This window comes from Lasioglossum baleicum, unplaced genomic scaffold, assembly GCF_051020765.1.
Source record: "Lasioglossum baleicum unplaced genomic scaffold, iyLasBale1 scaffold0030, whole genome shotgun sequence".
NCBI classification, from domain to species: domain Eukaryota; kingdom Metazoa; phylum Arthropoda; class Insecta; order Hymenoptera; family Halictidae; genus Lasioglossum; species Lasioglossum baleicum.
Window position 1 is genome coordinate 291853 of NW_027469090.1, and position 8844 is coordinate 300696.

The window sequence follows — 8844 nt, forward strand, 5'->3', positions numbered from 1 at the left end:
GAAACGGTCTTTTACGCCAAGACAGCCAGACGGGCAGTCATATGCGCTAGGACACCGATAGTCATTTGGAAAACCGGCACCCGCTTGCAGTCAACGCGGATGGCGATACTTATACGTTAACGCAACGAACGCGGTGAGTTGACATGGGGTAAAGATGGATACAAGATACTGATTCTCACCGGTTTGTTGTTACGCCTTAATAATACTGTCGCAGGAGTTGTTTCCTCTGCGCTGCGTAGACCTCGTACTGTGGGTCCTTGATGCAAGTATCTTCCAGGCGAGGAAGATTGGGAAGACGCAACGTAATACGTTGACGTGGTGACAGGAACGTGCTGTTGGTGATGACGCAACGAGGACGTGGCAGAATCACTGTGTCCTGGCTATCGTCGTCGTCAGAGATGTCTATGAGATCGATGATCTCATAGCGGGCAGCTGGTGTATCGTTGACGGGCGTGGAACGCGAGAGATCCGCGTGGTTGATCTCTGTGTTCGGAATCGGACGGCACGGACAACCGTATACCGATACGTAATCTGACGCGTCACACTCGATATTCTCGGTCGTGACGTGATCGACGCATGAGGAGAGAGGAGCGAAAGGAACTTGGTTTAACAACTCCTTCTCAAGAAATCCTTTATAGGAATTTTGTCTATGTTCTGAATGAAAAAGGGAAAATTGGCCAGGGGTTCCCCGGACGCGCTGGCCAGCGGTATTCCACCTGTGACTTTAATAAAATGTAGTTATTGAAAAGGTCCGCTCGTTCATTGACACTACCCAAGCGGAGCGGACGAACTGGCCTCCAAGCCGGGTCACTGTGTAACGAACGAGGGCACTGTTAGAACTGTCACTATAGATCTAGCACTGCACGTATTCCTTGTGTGAACTGTCACTTGATGGAGACTTGATCGAACACTTGACCGAGAAAACACTTGACCGATCAAAATGTCGCTTGCAGACGTATTGTCTCGGCGGAGCTGTAAGCTTCTCCCTTTGTGACCGAGTTTCAATACTCAACAAGTGCACGATTGCTAATGGAACAATTGTTCAAAATGTCGCTTGCAGACGTATTGTCTCGGCGGAGCTGTAAGCTTCTCCCTTTGTGACCGAGTTTCAATACTCTACAAGTGCACGATAAACGAAGATATAGTTTGAATATCGGAGAGAAATATGTCACTGAATTGATTGAATTGTAAGAGAAGTCACTCGCGAAGTTCTGGTAAAATAAGATATATTATAATAATAACTTGGTTACACTTGGTTACAATTGTATTAATATAAATGTGAATATGAATTAAGTGAATTAATTGCGTAGGAGTTAGTAAATGAATTAGTGTTGGAATAGAGACTGCGTTGAGTCGGAATTGGTATTGAGTTTGAATTAGAATTGGAATTAGAATTGGAATTGGAATTGTAGAACAAACGTCGATGAACGTCGAAGCGCGAATTAGAAGAGCGCAGGTCGACACGTCTGCTCGCTTCGCTGGCTTGGGCCAGACTGACTGATGTCGTTGTGTGAGAATGGAGTGAGCGCAGACCGACACGTCCGCTCACTCCGCTGGCTAGGACCAGACTGATGCAAGAGGCAGCTCTGCGTAGCCTCCTTCGCTCGGAGTGGGGGTTGCTGACGCTGCAGTCCCTTTGTCCTCGCTCTCGACAGAGTGGTGACGCGTGCAAGACTGCTGACGTAGCGATCTCTTTGTTCTCGAGGTGGCGTTTACTCGAGCGGAGTTGAGGATTTGAACAAGTTGTAAGTGTAGATGAGGGTTTGAACAAGTGTTAAGTGTAGATGAGGGTTTAAACAAGTTATAAGTGTAGATGAGGGTTTGAACAAGTGTTAGGTAAGATTGAGAGTTTGGAGTGGTGGTTGGGTTTAGAACAATTGGGAGAGTCGAGATTTAAGTAGTGATGGGTATTAGAACAAGTTTAGGAAAAGTCGTGGGTGAAGTAGTGATGGGTTTAAGAGGTATTAGAATTAGAACAAGAGTTTGGTAGCGATGGGTTTAAGAGGTTGTTATGTACTTAGTATTTAGTCTTAACCTAGAATCGAGGTACGGTCCTCGATTCGACCAACGTCGGAGGTCGTCCGACGTAACACCTCCCTCGCCGGAGAAGAGATTTCTCGGAGTGAAATCTCTCGGTCCGAGGTTGTGTTCGGTGAGCGCTCGCATTACAATTTTTGGTCTTGAGACGCATCGTTAGTGAGCGATCCGCGCAGGGAGCTCAGTTCTCGGCGCACGTTGACTGTATTAACAGTACGAAACACTGGATGCACTGAGATGTTGTCTGATTCTGCGCGAGGAGTTGGGGTAGATTTCGCAATGTCCGACAGTCTATAATCGCAATGTTCATTATTTGACTGTCTTTTATTGGGGTCTTGGGAGGGAATGGGCTCACTTATGTCATTTTCACTTTCACTTTTCCGATATCTGACAGCGTATGTGTATGTTTCGTCTCTTTGTTTCAGGAAAATGAAGAATCTTGTCAAGGAACTCCAGATGGCGACGATGAGGTGGAGGCTCCAGCCGTATAACGAATGGAGAGCGATGCCATTGATGATTGTGCTGATAATAGTTTTTATTGTGCGAATTGCCACATATATTCCTATTAATCCAGCGGTTACGGATCCGAACGTGGTAAATCCTGACCATAACTTCTGTGCGGTAGATTCAGCTATTTGTTGAAGCGACTCTTCGTCGAGCAGGTTGAACATGTTAATATTTCCTGCTGCGTATTGTCTACCTGAGGCGCCTTGTGCAATAGTATTTATTACGGCTACCTTTTCTACAGGGAACATTATGTGATCCTGCAGTTTGTCGAGGTCGTCTTGCGAATATATGCCTCCAGTCGCAAGGTTTTTGGGGTCCACGTATTTCCATGTGGCCTTAGAGATTGGATGGAGTTCTGACGGTGCAATAGTTTCTGTTAGTGATGGAGTGAGTCGGTACCATGTTCCATGTATTCTGTAATATGGAGATAGTAACTCGCTGCACGGCTTCTCTGTACCGGTGTTTGAAATAATGTGGTCCTTTGGTTTCAGGAATCTTGAAGAATTCTTGTACGTGACGGGCAGTTCGTCATAACAGCGTTCCGTTTTCCGGATCTGGACTGTCACTGGGATACATTTGATAATATGGACCACTTCACCTGCTGGGACTGCAATAAATCCAGCGTCTTTCATGATGGCGGTTGCCACTTCTTCAGGGGCTGTGTGCAGCTGAGTGAGTGCGTTCTGGAGAATTTGTCGTTCTAGTTCGCACTTTTGACGAATGACGTCCTTATATAGTTGAGAAAATTGTGTACGGAGATGTTTCTCTACGTAGACGAATTTGCTGTTGACATAGGTGAATATGTCGAGATTGTTGACGAGGGTGGGTGACTTCTCCTTGAATTTCCCTGACTTCCCCGTTTCTAGTATGAACAGTTTTGGATGTTCTGTACGGATTATGATAAATCCGCAGACTGAAGATCGTCCTGTCTCGGTTAGTGCAAATGTTGTATCCTGAGAGGCAACTGTATACAAGGTTGGCGAGGATTTTAACTGTGGGGATAGCTTGGTCGCTAGCCCTTCGTATAGAACATCGTAGTTGTTGAATCTGCATGAATCTGTTGGTGCGGGTTCCCAGAATGTGTATCCGTCCTGTGAATCGAGGCAGTTGCCTTTCTGAAGAGGACAGGTTTGTCCGGATTGTAAATGAATTTGTGCTGTGGATAGCTTTATCGGTGCAATGTAGTCCCGTATCGTGATGCGTATTATGGCTTGCACCACGACGTCCGTCCAGGTTCCAAAAGGATCGTTGTAGGTTGTGCCTGAGCAGCTTCCGTCATTCTTGATTTCTCCTGCCATTGTGAGGCTACGAGAGGTTGTGGAATTTGGCTGGACTCCTGTGATCTGTGCCGCTGGCGTAATATACAGAGTTCCAGTAGTGTGTAGATTAGAGCATGTTTCACTGGTGGTGGTTAGGAGATACTCTTGTCTACCATTGGCGACGACGGAATTATGCGAATGCATGCCACAGTAGTAGATCGTTCTGTCTATTTCAATGTGGCATTGGAGGACTCGGGCTTGCGAAAACTCGGCTAGCTGCAGAAGTTGAATTCGCTCTAAACTCTCGATCGGTGTGACATCTTCGGGTTCGCAATTCAGGTTATCGATGGTAGAGTACGTAGTGACGTTGAGTGTCGGTCCACCGCAATCATATCCAATGAGGGTATAAACTTGCGTGGTAATGGTGCATAGGATGGCAACTTGTAACGGATACATGTTTGTGGTTGCGAAATTGTCTGAAGACTGGAGCTCCTCTGGAATGATCCTATCTTCCGAGGGGCTGAGTCGTGATGCGACAAGCTTATCTTCCGGCTGTAGAAGGAGATTTTGTCGACGCTGGGTTTCGGATTTCGCTCGTTTGTCGGTGTTGACCGGACGCGTGATTAACGCGGATTCTAATTTCGCGTCAGCGGAGGACTGTAATGAAATCTCCTGGGAGGGTTTCTTATCGCAAGTCGCAGGAGATGCTACAATCATTGTTCGCGGGTTATCGCAGAGGTATAGTATAATACGAAATTTGTTTCTCCTTTTTGCTGACGCGTATTTTACAGACGTATAATTCCTAGATGGATGAAACTCGCTTTGCGGTGCACGGATACTTGACCGTTGAGACTGGAAGAGATCATGTTCCGGCGAAAAATCAGAGGTAGGTTTTTGAAATGAAATATAGACTCTCTTTGACTCTGATTTAGAAATTATCGCGGGATGATCTTTTATGATCGACTCGTATACTCGGTCTATACGAGGTAGAGTTTTATGCTTTACTTTATGTAGACGTTCTGTCGTCTTTAGAGAATCAAAGGCGGGGACATTCCCTTTCAACCTAGACTCGGAATAGAAAAAATCGGACTTGATACCGGAGCTTGTAGAATAAACCTTCATAGGTTTGAATTCGCGGGAGTCTTCTTTGGACTCTGGATTAAAATTGTCGGGATGGTTACCGGAATTAGAAAGGTCGGGATGGTTACCGGAATTGAAAAGGTCGGGATGGTTACCGAATGCGTCGGGATGGTTACCGGAATTAGAAAGGTCGGGATGGTTACCGAATACGTCGGGATGGTTACCGGAATTAGAAAGGTCGGGATGGTTACCGAATGCGTCGGGATGGTTACCGGAATTAGAAAGGTCGGGATGGTTACCGAATACGTCGGGATGGTTACCGGAATTAGAAAGGTCGGGATGGTTACCGAATACGTCGGGATAGTGCCCGGAATTAGTTGAATAACGCTCGATCTCTTCCACCTCTAACACGGGTAATCGGAATGAGATCGGACGCGGAGATGTGTTGAAACATCTGAGGCTCGCTTTGCCTCCGCGATTAGTGACTACACAGTCACCGAGGAATACATCCGGCGCTACGCTGACGCGGCGGATATATCCCTGTTTCGGGCCCTGTACGCTGACTGCAATGCAGGCGGCTGTTCGGGGCTCAACGGCAAACTCATTAGAGTCTGCTGCAGTCCTTGATTCGGACTGTTGATTTAGATTTTTGCGCTTATCGACCGGTTCCTCTACGATATTATTCGATGTGATACGAATCTCTCCCGGTTGCACCCGACGTTTTGAGAGAGGGAATGTTTCTTCCTCTGTCCTTGCGGCGTGCTTTTCAAGAGAGACCTCCGTTTTCGGAGAAGGCATTGAAATAACCCTCGTCATTGAACTATCGCGGGGCTCAGTCGGCAGTGCGCGTGAATTAGAGAACGGAATAGAAATGTTTCCGATTAAAACAAATTGCCTTGCAAAGGAAATCTCAGCTCCTCCTATAAAGAAGGGCGAGCCGAGAATTCCGTTAACACTGACTGGAAAATCGTCCCCGAGCACGTGGAATTTGACAGGGATTGTCCCTTGAATGAATATAACGACTTCGCCGAGTGTTACTATGGAACCCTCGGTTATTCCATGAACTTCGATCGTGCTCGTGGGATCAATGGTTATCCCAGGTTTTAAACTAGACGCGCGTATCAAATTGACTTCCGAGCCCGTGTCTAATAAGAATTCACTTTTCTCGCGAAGCTGAGGGGCGGAGATTTGTACGCGCGGGATCGGCGAGTCTACTGCGAGGTTAACTGCAGAGACGAATCGTCGATCTGGTCTTCGGGGAGCTCGTTCGTTCGAACGGCGGTCTGCGTGAATGTTTGGTTGCGCTTTGTTGGGGCGGCCTCCCGCTGTTGATTCGTTCCTGTCGGGAGGCCTGACTCGTTTCCCGAGCGCAGGTTATTGTTATAGGCTCTTTTTCGACATTCGTGAATGTCATGCCCGGGAGTTTTGCAATAGTTGCAAAACTTGCGGGGCTCTCCCGAACGTCTGTCGCGATTTGAATTCGGGTCCCGGTTTTCGCGCTGCGGGTTTTGTTCGCGAGGGGTTTCGGATCGCCACTGCGGAGTTGGAGAACGATAAGAGTTGCGGTTCGAGTTTCTCCACGAGTCTCGACGTTGGTCGGACCCGTTATCGCGACGCTCATCCGGTCTGTTGTCGCGACGTTCAGGGATGCGTTCGCGAGAATTGAAATTGTCAGAAGAGCGTGGGCGATAGGAGCTTCTGTTATCTGAGAAGTTTACCTTGCGGGAATCGTCACGATTAGATTCGCGACGACGGTTTTGATACAGCTCATATTGCTTATATGCAGAGATGGCTGCTTCGAAGATCTCTGCCGAATTCTGAGAACGGCAATGCAAAACTTCGCTGCGATGTTGTGGGAGTAGACCGCGAAGGAAGCACTCGACTGTGAAACGATCGATTTCTCTGTAGTCGTAATGTCCTTCGGTAGAATCGCTGATGGCGGTTCGTAAATCTTTGACTCGATTTATGAAGTCAAGAATATGCTCATTGTTGCCCTGGGCTACGCTTGCCAATTCGCCACGGTACTGGTCCACGAATTTGTAGGGTCCCAGTACTGTTCGTAGCTTATCGCAAAGTTGTGAGATCGTACGTATGTTTTCGCCTTCAATGGCAGCGTACGCACGATCGGAAAGTTTATTGCAGATTAGTTTAGTAAGGGCACGTTCTATGGATTCGGGGATAGAATCACGCGCGCGTTTGCAGGCGCGGATGAATTTTAGGACGGGAATCGATGTTCCGTCGAATTTGGGTACGAGTTCTGCGGCTTGTTTCAACGCGAAATTTCCTGTTGGCTCTGTTACGTCGGACGACCTCCTGTCACGTCCGTCACTGTGTTTTTGTTACAGGTACCAGGAGAGAGAAAAGAGAACAGTGACAGACGGACAGTTGAGATATTATGATTTAAAATGAGGAGTGGTCTTTCGTGCCGAGACAGCCGCGGGCTGTCATATGCACTAGGACAACCGATATTGCTATGGATGCAGTCAAGAGAAGAACGTCCGACGCGGTTACAAGAAGTGTCCGACAAGAATCACGCGCGAGATGATGCAACGAAAACGGTGAGTTTACAGGATTCAGCAATTATACAAGACATTATACGACTCACCGCAATGCTGTATTAACGCCTAATAATATTGTTGCAGCAGGAACTGGCGGTACTGGCAGTAGGTGTCGTACATCGGGTCTTCTATACAGATGTCCTCGAGGTGGGGAAGATCTGGCAGAGTTGCTGCTGCTCGGTTCGGGACGACGTTAGTGGCCTTGGATGCTGGCCGCAAGACGACACGTTGATGAGCTGGCAGAGGAACGTCACGGATGATTCGGCAACGGACCCTGGGAACGATGATCGTGTCTCGGCTGTCGTCGTCGTCGGCTATGTCGATCACCTCTGGACAATCGACCGGATGTAGAACTGGCGTCGGAGCTCGCGAGAGGTCCGCGTGGTTGACCTCTTTAGGAGGGTTGCACGGGCAACCGTATACAGAAACGTAATCGGACGCGTCACACGGAATGTGCTCGGTGGTTCCCAGAAGTTCTGTCCACTCGGTAGTGGCAATGATTTGATCGAGCACCGCTTTATTTCTCAACGCGCGTCTCAATTTAGCAAGTTGATACTTGCGTCCCGCTCGACGTGGGCGTCGCATGGGTAAGGAATAGTAATGATGGAATATTAATAATATAATGAAAATGAACTTCCACTTGTTATTAACCTTTTTGGTAGTTAACTCGCTTCACGTCTATAGTGGCGGCTCAGCGTTTCCACTGCGCACTTTAGACCAATTCTAGACGTGGCACGAGAACTTCTCTATGACTCGCTTCAAATTCCTTATTGGCGGCTCAGCGTTTCCACTGCGCACTTTAGACCAAGTCCGGATATGTCACGAGTTTAATATATTCGATGCAAGAACTGAATTGGAAGATGGTGTTGAAGTAACACAAGAATAACAAGATCGAAGCACTGGTATAACAACGATATATTAAATAAGAACTGGTAAGTACACTGGTATACAATATGTAAGTAGTATTATAATAGGAGTAGTAATTGGATTAATGAATAATGGATATTGTAATATGTTATAGGAATAATGTATGAGAATTAGGAGTTGAGTTGAGTTGAGTTAGAGTTGGAATTGGAATTGGAATTAGGAGTGAAGGATCGACACACTTCACTTTCGCGGAGCTAGACTGAACACGTCTGCTCTTGAAGCCGGACTGGCGGCTGAGGCCAGGTAGGCACGTCTGTGCGAGTCGCTGGCTGAAGGCGGACTGATGCAAGCGTCCGCTCTGCCTTGCCTCCTTCGTTCGGAGTGGGGATAGCTGACGCTGCAGTCTCTTTGTTCTTCGGTCGTCGGAGTGGGAGAACCGCTGACGCAGCAGCGTCTTCGCTCCCGGGGACTGCACGTGCATTTCTGCTGACGCTGCAGTCTCGTGGCTGTCCTATTGCCCTCTACGAGCGTGGGAC